Raw genomic sequence first — 20,977 nt, 5'->3', positions numbered from 1 at the left:
ATCTCTGATAGAAAATGGGTATCACCATTAGTTATTTTACCTAAGAAAGGAGGTAAGTGGTGGATATGCGTAGGAGGCAAGTGGTGGATATGTGTAGATTATAGAGAGTTGAATAATGCCACAAAGAAGAATCACTTTCCTTTGCCCTTCATTGATCAAGTTTTGGATACTTTAGTTGGAAAGAAATATTTCTCATATCTAGATGGATATAGTGGTTACAATCAGATAAGTATTGCTTTAGAAGATCAAGAGAGGACAACATTTGCATGTCCTTGGGGTACCTATGCTTATTTTGTATTACCATTTGGCTTATGCAATGCACCTGGCACTTTTTAGAGAGTTGTAATCAACATTTTTACTGACATATCACATGATTGCATGGAGGTATACATGGATGTATTAACTACATTTGGTGTCCATTTGAGGAAGCCTTGAAGAGCTTGGAGAAAGTACTAATCTGATGCAAAGAACACAACTTATCTCTCCATAGTGAGAAATTCTTTCTAATGATGTAGGATACAGAAGGCATGGTCTTGGGACATTTTATCTGTGAAGGTGGAATCCAAGTAGACCCTGTGAAAATATAAGTAGTTCTCACACTACCTATTACTATAAAGCAAAAAGAAGTCAGATCTTTCCTAGGACAAGTTGGCTATTATGGGAGATTTATTAAAAAAAATAGTAATATAGCTATTTCTCTATATACTTTTCTTACCAAAGAGGTTGAATTTGCATAGACAAAGGAATGTGATGACTCATTCTGGCAGCTCAAGTCACTATTGATAGCTGCACTCATACTTAGGGGTCTTGATTGGAATTTTCCTTTTCAAATACATATACATGCTTCTAACTATGCCATAGGTGCAGTCTTGGCACAAAAATCTCAAAAACTTGAAAATATAATCTACTATATTAGTAAGAGCCTTCATGGACCAAAGTTTAACCATACAATGACTAAAAAAGGACTATTAGTAGTTGCTCATGCTCTGAACAAGTTTTGGCATTATGTAACTAGTTATCCCATATTTTTTCATACTAACCATGCAACAATTAAATATCTCATGAACAAACCTACCATCATAGGCAGGTTAGCAAGATGGCTACTTCCTTCACAGGAATTTGATATCACAATTAGTGACAAACTTGGAAAAGAAAATGTGGTAGCTGATTATCTATCCAAAATCTACCATGATGAAGAAGATACTACTTTGATAGATGATACATTTCTAGATGAGCATTTATTTCACATTGTTGTCCAAACTCCATGGTATGTAGACATAGCTAATTACATTGTATCTAACAAAATGCCCACACATTTCTCTTACAAGGATAAGATGTTTCTTGTAGAGAAAAGCTTCCTTTTCTCTTGGATGGATAACACACTATTTTACACTAGACCTAATCAAGTTATGAGGAGATGTGTATGAGAAGATGAGACATGACATTCTACATGCATGTCATAATGAACAATGTGGGGGAACTTTGTAATAAAAAGAACATTGTTGAATATTTGAAATAGTTACTATTGGCCTACACTTCATAAAGATGCAACTAGTTATACATGAAAGTATGATAAATGATAGAGGATGAGCCAACCAACAAGAACAGATGAAATGCCTCTCAATCCATAGGTGGTGTTAATATCGTTTGACAAATGGAGCATGGACTTCATTGGTCCAATAGATCCTCCATCGAATGGGAAATCCTACATCCTTGTATACACTGACTACATAACAAAATGGGTCAATGTTAATGCTATAAAGCATGTCCATGACCATAAATTTGTCAAATTTCTGTATGAAGAAATCTTTACTCAATATGGCATACCTAGAGAACTTGTTATTGACTAAAGTACTCAATTCACTTCTAATCAGATAACATAACTCATGCATTAAATAATATCAGACATCAAAAATCAAGCCCCTATCATCCTCAAACTAATGGATAAGTAGAAGTTACAAATTGGGAGATAGAAGCCATCTTGACAAAGATAGTTCATTTGCACCACAAAGATTGGAGCAACAGACTACCAGAAGATGTCTGGGCCTATCAAACAACATGGAAGACCACCATAGGGTTCACATCATCCAAACTATTTTACTAAAAAGGAGCAATGCTACCCGTTGAATTTGAACACAAATATTTAAGAAAAACACTAGAGTTAAACATTGATCTTCTTGTAGCATAGAGAGAGGGCTTATCACATCTTAATTATTTCTATGAAATGTGCAAGTCTGCCCTATAATACATAAAAATAATGGCATGAATCCCACACTAAGAGTAAGAAATTTCAAATTGGAGATTCAACATTACTTTATGATTCCAAATTCAAAGACATACTAGGCAAGTTGCAGACACAATGGCTAGGCCCCTATGAAATAAGCCATGTATTTTCAAATAGAGCAGTCCAGTTAACCAGAAATGATCTAGTACACTTTAAGTTATTAGTTAATGAACATTAGCTAAAGTTGTATCACTAGCCCCAAAGGAAAGAAGACTTCCTATATCAATTTAGTTTCAAATGAACAATAGGTAACACTTCCTACAATAGAAGGTGCCAACCTTCTTACTATAGCTCTTCAATAAGAATTCCTTTAAGCATGCCCATAATAAAAAATTTATGTTTACATAAAGTTCAATCCTACAATCACCTTGTAAATGAAACCATACAATCTTAAAATAGAAGAAAATAAAGTTAGTTCCTATAGTAGCTACTCCTTTGGTAGAGACAACGAAGAGGCTTAGCAAGAAAAATGCTATGATACTTGAAGAAACCCTTGGGTGAAGCAGCCCTAAAACAAGAGAAAAATTTCCTAAAGTACCCTAAAAAACCTAGTGGACTTTACCTAAACAATCTAATGAAGAACCTCATGTTGGTGTAAATAAGTATTTACTATTCACAATTTACTTAAGTTTACTTAGGATAATGCATTTTTATATTAGTTGTCATGTAGACACCTAGGAATATGCATAGTCATATGAGTTGTATTTTTTGACAACATAGGAGTTAGCAACTTATTAGAGCACATGGTGCCTACAAGATCTCTTTAGGAGATACGCCTATGTAAACTTATCCTCTCATCATCAGACAAAATCCTGTGCTCAATGGAGGATAAACCACTCTTGTTGGACATTTACAACTTGTAATCCTTATCTCTTTGTTGACTCCTAGTCATACTAGCTACCTTTATATACAAAAAATTCTAGCGTGTATTCATCTAATATTTAATTATCTCATATCCAATCATATAATATCCATTATCATTTTGATTATTATTGAGAATCTCATTTAATCATCATTAGTATCTTTTGTGCTATCTATTGAGCTTCTTGATCTTGATGTTAAATTATTTCCTTAGGCAAATTCTTACATGGTATCAGAGCTATACTAGATTCTTAATTAGTATTATAGCCATGGGAGCTTCATGGCATAGCCATTGGAGAGAATTATTTTTGTAGATCAAGATTGGAGCTTGTTGGTGTAAATTAGATATTGGTATCACATTCAAAAAGTCATTGTGTAGCCTTTTATACAATATTGTGTTTCACTCAACATTCAATGGCTTGCGTAGCTATTAGTATGTTTGGTCAAAACTGCAACTTTCTCAACCATAATGAGCACTCATTCAATACTATTTTTTAAGCTTCTTCTTAAGCTCCTTATCTTTTGCTCCAACACCTTTACTGACCAACCAATACTATTACTAAGTCAAGTTTAGAGTTTAACTCCACTTCTTATCATTTCACTTATACATCAATTCACTTATCTTTTTTACTTTGTGTATTGATTGAACAACATATTGTCTTGTCAATGACTAACTTATCAAATTCCCATTTTAATTCCATTATAGTTACCTTATTTCTTCTCAATAATTTTACTAGATCACTTTTCTATCTATTCTTTTCAAAGTGTCTCCATAAATCAATATATACGATACACTACACTATTAGTAGATATCCCTCTAGTAGGTTTGAAAATGTCACATTGATAGGTTTGACATTAGTGACAACATAAAAATTGTTCCAAATTTATATTTTCCAATAATGGATAACATCCTTTGTAATCTTTACTAGTGGATCCAACCACATGTGTATATCATGCACTCTACTGAGAATTACCCTAATCTAGGTTTCCTTGAACACCTTCATGAAATGTAGGGCATGCACAAAATCGGTTTCTTCCAAATGTTTGAACTCATCTTTTAACTTTCCATGAATGCACATTTGACAATATACCTAACAACGTGCATGATCTATATCTTCTCTAATTTTATAGTGCTAAAATGAACAAATATCATTAACTAGAAAAACCAAAGGTAGAATCACATATAGGTCACCCACCTTGTCAATTTGCAATATCTAGGTAAAATTTATATTTTCGCTCTTCACAAGAATCATTTTGAATTAATTTCACTCAATTCACCTTAGTCTTGGTTTGTCTCCTTATATATAGTAGATCTTGAATCCATCTTTGTTGATAGGGTTTTGGAAAATGCATGATTGATAGCTTAATTTTCTTCCAACCTACTTTGTTCTCAAATACATAGGTGAAATGTCACTTGGTAGATTCAATAGAGTAATATTCATTGAAATATCTCACCTTCTCTCTTAGCTCTTCCAAATATAGGGTAAATAATTAAAATTGAAAACATAATATATATGTCATTATATTACCATTTTTACTATTACCTAGGTGTATTAATAATATCATATTCAATGTTCTCACATATTTTATGAACTTAATTAATATTATTTATTTTGGTTCTTTTCACTTCCATCACTTCTCAGGCAAAGAAATAAAATAGACTCATTATTGGGTAAAACATTAGCATACCTTTGATGTTTCTAACTCGGTCATCTCTACTAGTACATAGTTACCAACTTAAGCAGTAAATTTAACTAATTGTAAATTTATAGAATTCATATTTTTCCTTGTGCATCTAGTATCATGAAGATATGGACTTTCCTTTGTTTCAATTTATCAATTAGTTTAAAATAATACTTTTGTTAGATAGTTCCTTTCCTTCTCCCAAGCCTTAGTTAAATTTGGTGGTTAGACCTAATATATTGGATGAGGTATAGCAATTGTTTTCACTTGATGTATCCTTTTCTTCTAATTTCCTTCTCTATGTATTATTAATCTACTCATGAATTTCATCCATAATTATCCTTCCTTTGTCTTTTGGATCTCTTTAATTTGGTGTTGACACTTAGCTTCCATAGTTCTTGTTGATATGACCAACCTTGTGAGAATGATAGCATGTTATGCTAGACTTTCTCAAATTTATTGATGTTCCTCAAAAATTATTTTATATAGTTTGCAACAATATGACTATACTTCCTAGATGTAGTACATGAATACCATGTTTTATATACACAATTGATTGTATTATCTTTCTTTCTCAGTTTCCAATTGGATGCCATCAATAATTTGCATTCTTGTGACTTAAGTCCAAACTTATTACAATTTCAACAATAACCATTGGATGCATACTTATTAGGTGATTGATTAAAATTTTATTTAAAATAAATTCTTGACACCCATAATTATTATAATTATTAAAAAAACCATCAAATTTGTTGGTAACATTGCTCTTACTAATTTTATTCTACATACTTTCTTTCTATGCCTAGGGTTTCCATAATGATAAAATGTTGGTTTCATTGGCTTTTGAGTGGTGTACACATTTCTTTTATCTTATTTTTTTTGATAATTCACCTTGCTAGGTTATAGAATTCTTGATAATTATAGTAAATTGATACTTTCTTGTTATCTTTTAATTCTACCAATCAATTCTTTTTCAAGTTTTAGTTTACTCTTCAATATTTTTTTTTATTAAAATAATTTCTTCCATTTTCTTTCATACTATTGTAGCTTTGGAAGGGAACAATTTCTGAATGAAGAAGAATAAACATGTTAAAAGAGATCTAAACTTACATGGATTATTTGTTTACCCTCTGATGCTCTGCATGTTTATGTTGAATTGATTCAAGAGAAACTTGACAAGGTCAAAGAATACGTTATTGTTCACAATCTTGTAAGCAAGATCAATAGCTTAACTTGACACATTGTTTAATCTACTAGAATTGTAAATCTTTTGTGCAATTATATGAATGCCAAACTTTAGTTCCATGTCATTTATAGTACTAATCTTAATTCGTCTTTTTTCCCACTTGGAAAGAGTTCTCTTTTCCAATTTCATGCAACTAAAGGCTTTGGTTAGGTTCTCTTTATTTAGCATTGGGAGCCCAGTCATTCTATGAATCATTTTCTTCATTATCTAAATGGGTTGTTACAACCATAAATTCTCATTGTGTATGTAGCTTAGAATATATCTCATCCACTTCACCAAGAAATCTCTTGGAATATGAGAGATATGTGTCAATCCCTTATTTTGCAAATGTTAATGTTTAGGTTTCAATGCACCATCCTCACATAATTCCTTGAATGCCTCATTCATCTCTAGGGTTACTGTTATGCACTTAATATTATTGTATATAGGGTTATGAATAGTAAACTTGTGGCTATCTTAATCCTTAATTAAATCATGTTATAATTATTATATTATAATTTAGGTAGTTAGGTCAGCCTAGGTGTTATCAAGGGTTCTGTCTATTCAACCTAAGCATAATTAGGTATATATAGGAGGTTGTGAGTCTTATTTCATCATCGTATTGTGAAGTGTGTTCTCAGAGGAGATATTTGGAGGTTGTCCCCTTGAAGTGGACTATTTCTCTCAGCTACTATCAAGTATTTATGTAATGTTTCAAATTACTTCTTCTATTGTGCAAGTTATTTCATTATAAGTTGTATTAAAGCATGATCTTTGCACCATAGAGGCAAGATTTTTTCTAGACATTGGGGCGATTTTTGAAAGAGCATAACTTTTAGAGGGATCATGGCCATGCCATATAAATAGTTCCAAGGACTCAACTACCAAAAATTAGTCCTTATAGGTACCTACACATACAAAAAAGTGAGATAGAAAACATTATTGAGGAAATGCTAGAGGTAGGAGTTATCAAGCATAGCCAAAGTGCTTGCTCCTCACTTGTTGTGTTGGTGTGTAAGAAGGATGAAAATTGGTGCACATGTCCAAAATATAGATTTCTCAAAAAGTACACCATTAAAGATAAGTTTCCTATTCTTGTCATTGATGATCTTCTAGATGAATTAAATGGAGCTATGTATTTTACCAAGTTAGATCTTAGATCAGGTTATCACCATATTTAGATTAAGGAGGGGGATATTTGTAAGATAGCATTTCAAACTCATGAAGGTTATTATGAATTTTTGGTGATGCCATTTGGTCTTACAAATGCACCATCTACATTGCAAAGTTTGGTGAATTCCATTTTTAAGAAGTTCTTGAGAAAGTTTGTGTTAGTGTTTCTTGATGATATACTAATTTATAGCAAGACTTGGGAAGAATATTTGTAGCATGTATATCAAGCATTATAATTACTCAAAGATCATCAACTCTATGCTAAGCCATCCAAGTGTTCTTTTGGTCTTAAGGAGGTGGAGTATTTGGCACACATAGTTTCATGCAAAGGAGTAAAGGTGGACCCTAAAAAAATTAAGGCTATCATGGAATGGCCTATTCCAAAAACTATTAAGAAGTTGAGGGGTTTCTTGGGATTGACAAGATACTATAGAAGATTTGTGAAGAATTATGGTTGTATAGCAACACCCTTTACAACCCTATTGAGAAGGATTCTTTTCATTGAAATGAATCTGCTAATGTATCATTTGAGCAATTGAAGAAGGCTATGTGTACAACTATAGTGCTTACAACTCTAGACTTCACCAACGAACTCATTGTGGAATATGATGCTTCTGGAAATGGGATAGGGGTAGTTCTCATGCAAGAAGGTCAACCAATTTCTTTTGAGAGTTATCAATTAAATGGTAAATATAAATTCAAACCTATTAACAAGAAGGAAATGTTAGCAACCCTTCATGAAATTAAAAAATGGAGGTATTATTTAGTGGGTTGACACTTCAAGGTTAATAAAGATCATGATAGCCTAAAATATTTTTGGAATAAATACTATCATCAAAAGGGCAACAAAAATGGGTCACTAAGATCTTGGGATATAACTTTGATGTTGTATACAAGAAAGGGAAGAAAAATACTGTGGCTGATGCACTTTCTAGGAAGGATGAAAAAGATGAATCCTTATTGTGTGCCCTATTGATATTTAAAAAAAATTAGGTGTTAGAAGCTAAGGAAGAGTGGAAAAATGATGTTGCAACAAGTAATCTCATCCAAGAAATAAAAAGTGACCCTGGTAGTTCAGATAAGTTTTTTTTAAAGGGGGGTATTCTTTGGTATAAATAGCACTTGCATGTGTACAAGAATTCCACTCTTAAACACAAGATTCTCAAAGAACTACATTAGTCCCCAATTGGTGGTCATTCAGGATTTTTGAAGACATATCATAGGGTCAAGAAAGACATTTTTTGGGAAGGGTTAAAAGGTGATGTTCAAAAGCTTGTGATTGAATTTTTGGTTTGTCAATGAAATAAGGGGGAAACAATTAAGACACTAGGCCTCTTGTATACTATATCTATTCCTAGCCATCATTGGGAAGAGGTATCCATGGACCTCATCACAGGGCTCCCCAAATCTAAAGGTCATCATGTCATCATGGTAGTAGTTGATCACCTCACTAAATATGCACATTTTATTACATTATCACATCCTTTTACATCAAGTATAGTTGAAAAAGTTTTCTTGGAGAATATCCAAAAACTACATGGTACACCTAAGGTTACTATTAGTGATTGTAATCCTATCTTTGGTAGTCACTTTTGGAAAGATTTATTCTCATGTTTGGGTACTCAATTGGCTCATAGTTCTTCATACCATCCTTAATTAGATGGGCATATTAAGGTGGTTAATAAATGTTTGGAAGGATATCTATGTTGTTTCACTTTAGAAAAATAATCTCAGTTGGTAGATTGGCTACTCTTGCAGAATGGTGGTACAATACTACATTTCATAGCTCATAAAAAATGTCTCCATCTTTGGCACTTTATGAATATCATCCTCCTTTGATCACATCATCATTGAAGGTGTCACCAAGAGTTCAAGCAGTAGAGGATCACTTTCTTCATCAAAAAAAGGTACTTTCAGGACTCAAGGAGAATTTAGCTATGGCACAAAATCAAATGAAACAATAAGTGGACCAACATTGTAGTGAAATAAATTTTGAGTTTAGGGACTAGGTCTTCTTGAGATTACAACCTTATAAAAAAAAATTAATGAAGCAACAAAAAAAGACTAATAAGTTGTCTCCAAGATATTATGGACCATATGAAATCATGCAAAAGATTGGTAGTGTTGCCTAAGCTTGAGTTGCCACAAACAACAAAGATACATCTATTTTTTCATGTTTCTTATTTGAAGAAGGTAACTGGGTAGAATATTCCTACTCAAATCGTACTATAAGAACTTAATGAAGAAGGAAGAGTAATTTTGGAACCAATGTGCATTCTTCAAACACACACAAAGAAGTTGAGGAACAAAACCCTAACTTAGTATCTCATCCAATGCAAGAATTTACTAGTTGAAGAGACCACCTGGGAGGATGACAAGTTCATTCAAAAGAATCCACACTTGTTTAACATTGAGGAAAATGCTTCTTTCAAGAGAAGGGGTATCCTGCACCCTTAATATTATTGTATATAGGGTTATGAATAGTCAACTTCTGGCTATCTTAATCCATAGATAAGTTATGTTATCATTATTATATTATAACTTAGGTAGGTAGACCAGCCTAGGTGTTATGAAGGGTTGTGTCTATTCAACCTAAGCATAATTAGGAATATATAGGTGGTTGTGAATCTTATTTCATCATCTAATTGTGAAATGTGTTCTCATTGGAGATATTTGGAGGTTTCCCCCTCAAAGTGGCATATTACTCTCGGCTATTATCAAGTATTTATATAATATTTCATATTACTTCTTCTATTGTGCAAGTTATTTCATTACAGTTCCAAATTATTTGATAGGAGTGATAAAAGGAATAAATTCCATGTACAAGTATTTCCTAAGGAGGAATTTGTGACTTTGCACTAGCTAGGTTGAGTGCCTCTGCAATCGTTGGACTCAACTTTAAATTTGGTGCCTTGTAGTCAACTCCATGAATCAACATTTCAAAACCTTTTGTTCATTTAACTGCTTGAAGATTCCATGCTCAATAGGGTTTCTAAAAGCTTCAAAAATTCTTTAACAAAAAACCCTTAAATCATTCAATGGCTTTAAATCCTCTCTTCACAACTATCTCTTGAAATTCATGGTGAAACAATGCCTTTGATTTCTTCCTTTTAACAAATTTCCTCCTCAGAATTGCCATTAGTGGTTTATACTTCATACTCGCAAAGTGTCAGGTTATCTTCCACTAGGTTTAGTCTTTAATGCTCAGAAGGCATCTATAGTTCAATAGACTCACCATCACATTGTAGGAACTACCAACTTTTCTATGAAAATAGATGTAACCCATCCTTGCTTGGTAAGGTCTCCTACTTTCCATTATGGTTGGTGATCCCTATGCATTTTCAATGTTGATTTGGATCTTTATTCCTACTAGTTGGAACTAATGTTAGAATTCTTCTTCTGAATCACAGCTCCTGTGGTCACCATAAGGAACTAAGTTGAACTAATTGAACTACCCAACTCATTCACTTTGGTGTCAATTACTTCATTATTTTGATTTGCATTCTTTGGAGATTTTGGCACCCATTGCTACCTTATTTCCTTTTTGATATGGTTAGCTTTATCTTTCTTTTCATCTTTAATTCTACCTATGTTCGTATAGTTCTTGGAAAGATGACCAAGTTCTATAGAGATAAGATATATTTTTGTTGTATCTCTTTTCCTCATATGATTTTCAACACAGTTTGCTCCAATTTTCCCAAATTCTCCACAGTAGTGACATCTACACCATGTAGTGTAATCCCATTCAAATATTGCTTTCACAATTTTTTCTTCTAGGTTCCACTACTTGGTTTTGCACTCTAAAGATTTGTGTCCTTGTTTCTTGCAATTGTGACATGTACCTTCAAACATTGGTTTCTTTTTACATTCAATTTCTCTATGACTATGCTTATTGCAAATGTACCATTTTCCATTGAATTTTTCTTTACCATTACTCCAACATTTTTTTAATGTATGATCTATCTTACCATAGTGATTGCAAGTACATCTTTAATTATTTTAAGCTCCTTGCTAATATGATTCACCTTATTTTGTGTATCCTATTGCAACTTTGTCTTTTTGTTTGTTCAAACTTTTTTCATTTAATTGATTTGTTCTTTCCTAAGATTTCATAATTCTTTCATAGGTGTGCTTTTCAATGTTGAGATCATTCTAGAGTCTTTCATTCTCTAATATTAGATTCATAAGTTCTTCATTTCCATTGGTGAGTTGATCAATAAAGTCTTCTTTTTGAACGAATAGTTGCTAGATTTCATTTTTCTTTTCTTCTATTTCTTCTTTGGCTTTGTCTTTTTCTTTCATGACTTCACATAATTTGACTAATTAAATTTTGTTCTCTTTCCAACTTTCTGACTTCTTCTTCAAGATTTAAATTCTTTTCTAATAGATCTTTGATTTCTTCATCGACCTCATCTGAATTTCTTTCAAGATAAACATCTTCACTTTTTTCTTTAGTGTAAAGATTACCATTCATTTTTACTACAAGGTTTTTCCTTCTTTTCAATGATTGAGATAGCTGCTCCATTTCTTTCTTTAGTTTCCCAATAGGCCATTCTATATCCAACTTTCTATTTTCAATAGCCTTATCTATCCTATATAACTCCATTGCCTCTCATCTTTTCTTAAGTTGTTAAACTTCTAATGTGAGAACCAACTGAGCTCTGATACCAATTGTTGGAAATATAAGGTAGGAAAGGTTATTGAGAGGAGAGGGGTGAATTAGGGACCTATAAATCTTTATCTCACTTCACCAATTAATCCTTCATATAATATTTTGATCTAATTTATTGCATGAAAGAATGAAAGAAAATAAAAATTCATAAGAATTTGACACAAGATATTGTGACCTAGAAATCTTCCAATTAGAAAGTAAAACTAAGGTAGGGATGATACCCACAAGCTTTAGTACTACAATATAAAGTTAACCTATTAAGGCTTACAATTTACCACTTTTGGTGATCTTCCCTATTAGGAGCAATAAGGACTATGAGGTCCACCTTGTTAAGAGGATTTACAAACATATAATGAAGTATGCACTTGGTTAAGAGATTTAGCAAAGACTATTAAGTCTACCCTATTAAAGGATTTTGTTGATGCACCTATTAGGATGAACCACTAGTTGATCTTTGATCTGTAACTCTGATTTGTTTGTTGAGGTTCTTTGTATTACAATGATCACCTGATTGTGATAGATAAAAATCCTTTCTCCCTTATTCTAATTTTAGCCTTCTTTAATTCACACTCCTACTTATTATATTCTCTTCACTTACGTAGATATAATGCATTAGATATATACCACTCCAAATCATAACTTACTAGTTTTGGGTAGATACCAATTTCATCATAATTCACAAAGTCCTCATAATAGTTGTACCTTGGGTTTTGAAGACAAAATAGGGTATTTTATAATACATTGCGAACACTATCAATCTTTGACAATTTTTGGCACTCTATTGAACTTGAATCTCGGTCCATACAAATCACTTCCAAGTTTCTTGAACTCAATCAACACTATGTGACTCAATGAACTCTAAGAAACTTGGTAGCAACTAGATCACTAGGTTGACACTACATGACTCGGTCAACACTAGATCCACTTCATTAACCTTGTGACTTTGGTAGACACTATTGGGCTTGGTTAACACTAAAAAGCTCTATTAACACTACAATCTTCTTCACTTCTATTGACTAGCTCGATAGCCTCTACTACACTAGGTTTGTTAGAAAAAATAATCCACCAAGATAACTAAGAGGAGGGGGGTGAATCAATTATCCAATAATTAAAACATTTATCTTCTTTTGTAACGCCCCACCAAGGGATCCAAAATAATTAACCTAAATTTTTACTAAGTTTGCCAAACAATTTTTTTTTTTTGAAACATGAAAGATAAACCATTCATGTATCAAACACATAGTAGCAGAAGCAATAACACAAATTCAACTAAAAGCATACATAAGCATACATAATAGGTTATATTCCTTAAGAATCCCAAGATGTTGAGTCACATTTAATCTAACAACTACCACATCCACATGAAAGAATAATGAAAAGTCCAATGTCCATAATATACATTTTGTCTGAATGCCCCTTGGCAAATTAAATTTGAAATGCTCAATCATCCACTGTATATGTCACAGGGTATGAAAATCTGAAAATATTATACATATATAAACATAAAGATACATCATTCACATCAACTCCATGATACAAGTGCAATAAAGTAAATGAAACCATTAACATACATGATACATCAATCCATCAATAAAGATATAAAAACCATCGTAAAAGATAACCATCTATCATAAAACACATATAATCTAAGTGTGCAGTTCCTCCCAACCATCATGGGCCCTAGTCATCTCCTACGTGTGACATCCCAAGCAACCAAAGAGATCATCGATATTATCATACTAGGGATGACACTCCTAAAACATATATGCATAAAGAAATCTAACATGCAAGAATAAAGCATAAGATGATCTACAAAGAAGATAACATCCTCTATCACATGCTAATCATCAATATAAAGAAACATGTCAGTAATTACATCCATCATAATGATCCAAGAAAAAAATGAAGGTAAATGCCAATAGAGATAGCACTAGAGGAGATAGTCTCAAGTCTCAAATAGGATATCTAGTCACATAACACAAATACTCTTTTAAATCTGGGAATCCTAAAAGTATGCTAACTCAAAGGTTCCAACACACATATCAACATCTACACCCAGAGGCACCACAAAGACATGTAGGAAACCTACTATGTAAGTGGGAAAGTTTCATTGCACAAATCATGCTAGAGTTACTCTAGTACTCTCTCAATAGACCTCGGTCCCCTAGTGATCCCTATGTAGCCACTAGTATCCTCTCATACTGACAAGGCATAATACAGAATGTAAGGTTGCAACCAAACATTCTCTCTACTCCCATCCTAGTCTATACTAGCACTCAAGGCATGGGTGAGAACATACAATTATCTTATTAGGTTCATTTTAATCCCCATTTAGTGTAAATGTTTTCAATTATTAATACAACTTACAATGAGTTACCCTAGAAGCCACTTAGGGCCTCAGCCCCCGATGCAAGCCACTTCCTAACACTACAAGTAGATAACCTACCATAACCTCATGGAATCATAAATCACAAAATCACCATAGTCCTATACAAGAGACTATAAAAAAAATACCAAAAGATAATCCAAAATAAGAGCATTAAATCTCCATGAGCAACTGAAAAGCATCCATTGATAATCATGACCACAATAGTTCTCTATTGGAAACTGAAGGCATCAATGATAATCACAATATCCATTGGTCCTAATCGAGTAACCATATAGTATCTCAAAATAAATCATAACATGCATTGGTTCTTAACAAGCAACCATAAATTATCTCAAAGTAATACTGATCAAAGACTCCAAAATGGTCAAGTCAAACATGTCACAACATGACATCATCAAGATCAAAATAAAACACTTCAATCCCATCAAGGCGACTAGAAAGTAATCCAAGTATAATTGATCGATGACTCAAAAATGATTAGGTGAAGTGTCTCATACACATACATCTCAGATTCACACAAGAAGATTGATGAGCATCAATGAATAGTAAATACAACATCTCATAGAGCATACCATCACATAACCATGGTTGGATTGCAAAAAGAATCGAGACCAACATCAGCATGACATTGCAAACACATAACCCGCAAGCCTCTGGTAGACATCCTATAACTGGCCAACAATCTAGTCAACCCCAAAACCCCAGAACACAAACACCCACACACATGCAATATGGATTAAGTATCCATAAGTAAACACATATGATATTAAACCATCAAACTAATCATCATCAATAATTGAAATCACTCAATAATCATCATGCATACATGAAATATAAAGTACCACATGATCTCATCATATAATAAACTAAAATCTGAAACAATCATATCAATTTAAACTCCATTGCATAACTTAATGATCAATTAAATTTAATTAATTTTATAATTAATTAACATAACTATATTAATAACTCAATGATTATCAAATTCACTAAGGTTCTTGTTTTCAAACAAAGACTAGCATGTGTCTATATCGAGTATAATGATTATTAGGGTTTTTTATCAAGTGTGAAAACTCTCTTTAACCCTATAGATATCCTGTACATATAACTACATAAATTAAGGTTCAACCCCCAAAATATTTGAAGTCCTCCTTCCTAAAATCAACTAAGGTTATATGTTAAATAACTTAAATTGTTAAGAGTAATAATCTCTCAATGATTTAATTCTAATTTTATTACAAATCATCATCATCATGATAAATTGGATTAACTTCCATTAAATACTGCTCTGATTTTATTATAGTCATTATCATCATTTTTAAGGTAAATCCAAATTCCACTAAATATACTCGTATATTAACAAATCTTAATTAATATTTTCTAGAAGTTTGTAATTCTAACCAGGAAATAAATTTTCTAGTTACCTATTAATCATTCATAACTCCCATTTCCAATTTAAAGTGTATTTCAAGTAAAGGGATACTTGGTTCACCATACCTATTCTTAGTTTAAATGGTGGATGCAATTACCCATAATTGATTTGAATAGAAATCAAAGGTAATTTCTTATTCAAATTAATAGAGTAATACCTTTCAATAAATAATTTACAATTTCATTCAAATTAAACCCCAAACATGTATAGCATAAAGAACAAGATTCAAACACATATTTTAGTTTTCTTTTGCAATCACACAGTTAAGCCAAATATGCAATTTTAGTTTTCATTTCAAGTATACTTCAAGAGTATAAGATTCTTTGTTTAATCTAAAAGTCAACCCATTATCTCTTCGAATGAAACATAGAATTATTCCTTCATTATTTTAAAAAAAAATTCTAAAATAATCAGAAGATAATTATTTACTTATTTAAATCATTAAACTAATTCCCATTGACTTTTAATAAAATCATTCACATTTTTTTACTAAAATAAATTCTATTAATAATTGAATATAACCCCCTCAAATAATTAAAAGATAATTAACCATCTATCACATAGAACTACCCCTATTATATGTTAGCTCAACTTCCCCAAAATATACCAAAGGATAAAAATTTAACAATAATAATTAAAGACTTCAATTAATCTAATTCCCTTATTAATTAATTTTAATTAATTCATATTAATTTAATTAATTAATAATAACTAACAATATTAATGAATCTACAAATTTTATTTAACCATATTCATCATCAATTAAAAACTCCATTGCAATCTTAATTATCAATTAAATTTAATTAATTCTACAATTAACTAAATTAATTAATAACTTAATAACTTCATTAATATCCCTTTCTTTTAATAATAATTAAAAAATTATTATTAATTTAACAATTCATATTTGTCAATAACTATAAAACATTAACAATAATACATATTAAATAACATAAAAACATGTACTAATGTTAATTAATAAACACATATATTAATTAATATAAAATATTATTAAAAACTATATAAAAAATCTAAAACTTACCATAATCTGAATTGTACCTATGATTCATTATACTCTACTACGCTTTCAATTTAATTAAAAACATATTATTAAAAAAAGAAACTTAAAAAAATCACAACTTTAACACATATGAAGGAGGAGGCGGGTTAAAATTTGCAAGCAATTTAAATCGCTGGGTAGCTCATTATAAAGGTTGTGCAGCCCGCATACATAGTCACCGTAGTTGAGTACACTGTAGTCATAGTGCCAACATGGATGGAAGCTGCCAGACATGGAAGAGGTAAGTAGGAATGAAAAGGATGGGAGTGTGGCAGGTTTAAATCTTGCCCACCCCAATCATATTTATCATTTATTTTATTTAACTTTTATAACAAACACTTAGCAATATAAATTCATTTTAATTTTGGGAAAGCAATTTATTTTTTAAAAGAATGAATATAGGTATGTATGTATGTATGTATATGAATGTCTGTATATATATATATATATATATATATATATATATATATATATATATATATATATATATATATGTATGTATATATATATATATATATGTATGTATATATATATATATATGTATATATATATATATATAATAAATGTATATACATATACATATATATTATATATATGTATATACATTTATTATATATACATATATATACATATATATATATATATACATATATACACATATATATACATATATAATATATACATACATATATATGCATATAATATATATATGTATGTATATATATACATATGTATATATATATATATGTATATATATATGTATGTATATATATATGTATATATATATACATATACATACATATATACACATACATACATACATACATACATACATACATACATATATATATATATATAGATATACACACATACATACATATATACACATACATATATATATATATATATATATATATATATGCATGCATACATACATATATATATACACAACATTTTATTTATTAACATTTTCTCAATAAAATTTTTACATAAACAAAGTCCCTCCCTTATATAATAATAATTTATTTTGGTATATATATTTTTTCATATCATTTCTAAATATAACCTGATAGAAAATTTACAATGAACCACTCAAATTTTTAACCTAGAATACCCATTTTGAATTTCAAATCTTTCCCAAATTTAATTCTCAATTCTATTTCAACCCAAACCCAATTTAAAAACTAATTTCTTTCATCAATGGAATGGGGGTTTTCTAATTGGGTTTTCCTTGATTTCTTCGCACACAGAAAGAATCAACATGCATATGAAAATTTTATAATATAAAACATCCATCACAAGAATTATCCAAGTAGTCATTTAGTAGACACGATGAAGACAAGAAGAGAGAGAGTGTAATAGAGTATGCAAAATAATCACAAGTGCCTACGTGGATACTAATGCTAATTCGCTACGCCTTAGAAAATCATAGAGAAGCTCCTCCTCTTAGATCGTACTCCTATTTGGAAATTCCTTCCTTCTCCAACATTCACAATTCCTCCAAAAACCAAATCCCCAAGTGACTAGAAGCATATGAGCTTTTCCATACACACTAGGAGAGCCTCTATATAAAAGCCTCTAAGATACATCTAGAATGTGTCCAGAAAGAACTAGGAGATAAGCATGATAACTAAGCACATAACTTTGATAAGAAGATAAACATGATGAGGTGTCTAGAATGTTGTAGACAACATGTGTTCCAATAATGCTCTAACTCCTAAGTGTAGACATCATGTGCATAATTAGAGTGCAAACTCCTATGTTATCAACATGACAACTCACAAGAGTTTGGATACTCCTATGTGAATAAATATTAAAATAATGCATATTAGTTTATTTAATATACACTTGACTCTTTTTAAAGTAATTTATTAATTTTAAATCTCATGCACTTAACATGAAACATTTAATAAATTAATTTCTTTTCCACTTCAAAATTTATTTTTGAAACTTAATTGATAAAATATTTATTAACTTAAATAATAATAATATTTAGCATTTATTTAAAAATGAATATTACATATATTATTATTAAGTTAAATAAATATTATCACTTATAGCTTTTATCTTCAAATTTAATTATTATTTATTTATTGATTTAATTATCCAATTAATTAAATAAATTTACATATTAAAATATTATATTAATTTTCATTAAATTAAATCATTAATTAAATCTTTTAACTAGACTTAATTAATAGAAAATTCACCAAGAAAGAGTTTGGCAATGATAACAAAAATGCGACCTAGGGCAGCCACTACATCTTTAAACAAACTTAAGCATTCAACCAAAGTAAATAGAAACCATAATAAAATTCTCATAAACAATTACACTAGTTATGTTGACTAGGGAAACCCTAAATTAGAGAGAAAACCAGGGTGGGAATGACAGCCAGAAGATGATAAAATAATATAAATATTCCTTTTTAGAGGATGGATGCTATTAGGAGTCTATTACAATATTTAGTACAATGAGTCCCTATTAGAGACTTTGAATCCCTATTAGAAGTTGTGCCAACCCTGTTAGGAGTTGTAGTACAATGTATGCAAGAAGAGCCCATTGCCCAAACATGTAATTTCAACTACAAGAAGAGCTCACTACTCAAACAAGTAATTTACTATTATCTTCTCATTTCCTCTATCCTATCATTTGGACTAATTACTATTTGACTTTGTAGACTAGGTCACAAACCTTTGATCACTCAAAAAACCCTTGGCAATGAAGTCTCCTTCACTTCCACACTACTCTACTCAACTTTACATTTCATACTCTCTATTGCTTGTCATCAATCATCAAATTATATTATCCATCATACATGATAAAGGAAAATGTCCTTCCTTTATACTAAGTCCTTAAAACAATTCCCTAAGTCACTTGTTAGACCTTCTCAATTAATTATTAAAGGACCACATTAAGAACATGTTATACTTAGTGACAACATTAATCTTCTGCCTTGCAACTTGAATAACTTTCTGTGCATGCAATATTATGATGAGTGATCTTAGCCGCATCATTCTCAGCATGTCTTCTCCATATCCTCAACCTCAATCCTCAAGATATCAATTTTGCTAAGAGATATACAAGTTTTCACAAACATGCCTTTGTAAACTCTATCTTAGAATAGGCATCACCAAGACTTAAATAGCTTCTTCTAGAGTTATCCTTTCTTCTTCTGATGTTAACTGCATATTCCAGATACTTAGAATTATCTCCCATGAGCTTGGGTGGTTATAATACTAAACAAGCCATCCATACCAACTTAATCTTACCATTGCTCTTCTATTAGATCCCACAAAAAATTGCTATGTTGACATCAATGAAAAACTCAGGCATGAATGTAACATGTCATCTTAGTAGCATATCAACAATATTCCCCCATAGGAATATCATCAACATTTATAATTGCAACCAATCTTCTAACAATCTCCCAAATCTTCCAATAGTCTCCCCCTTTGGCATTGATGGAAACATAGATGGAAAAACATCTAGTTCCAAGAATACCAACTAAAGACTACTAGTCTTATTTTCAAATCCTCTTCATCAATAATTCTACCCCATTGATATAACTCAATATGCTTTATACTAAACTATTATTCCATGTCATGTTGTGCTTATGCCAAACATCTTCCTCAGCATAATGGTTTTTATGCAATGTTCTCCCCCATTGGCATCAATGTCAAAGATAACGAACTCTATTGCAATTGATTCTTACTAGCTTGCGTGTCAAAAGAAATTATTCAAAACAACATCAAAAGGAGTCCTAGATGATTCTATCCATCAGAGATACTCCCCCATTTAGGAAGCATTAGCATTCAGTCCAAACAAATGGTGCTATGTTACCCTAAACTAATGCACTCTTCCATCTTCTACTCTGATGTAGGAAGGGGCATAACCCCAAGAATATCTTGCAAATACTCAAAAATCTCCTTGGGAAGAGGCTTAGTGAATATATTTGAAATCTTCTCTTTAGTGCTCACATTCTCCAATCTAATTTTCTTTTCTCCAACTTTTTCTCTCAACATTTGATACTTAATAGAAACATGTTTAGTCCTCAAATGCAACATTGGATACTTAGACATATTTACCATGCTTGTGTTGTCATAATGTATGACAATAGGTTCATTGATTTCTATCCTTATATCCTTCAGCATCTACTTCATTCAAATGACTTAATTGCAATTATTTACTACTACAACG

Source organism: Cupressus sempervirens, chromosome 5 (genome assembly GCF_028749045.1).
Source record: "Cupressus sempervirens isolate cs-2001-9-10 chromosome 5, ASM2874904v1, whole genome shotgun sequence".
Taxonomy (NCBI): domain Eukaryota; kingdom Viridiplantae; phylum Streptophyta; class Pinopsida; order Cupressales; family Cupressaceae; genus Cupressus; species Cupressus sempervirens.
Note: the sequence above shows the minus strand (reverse complement) of the source record.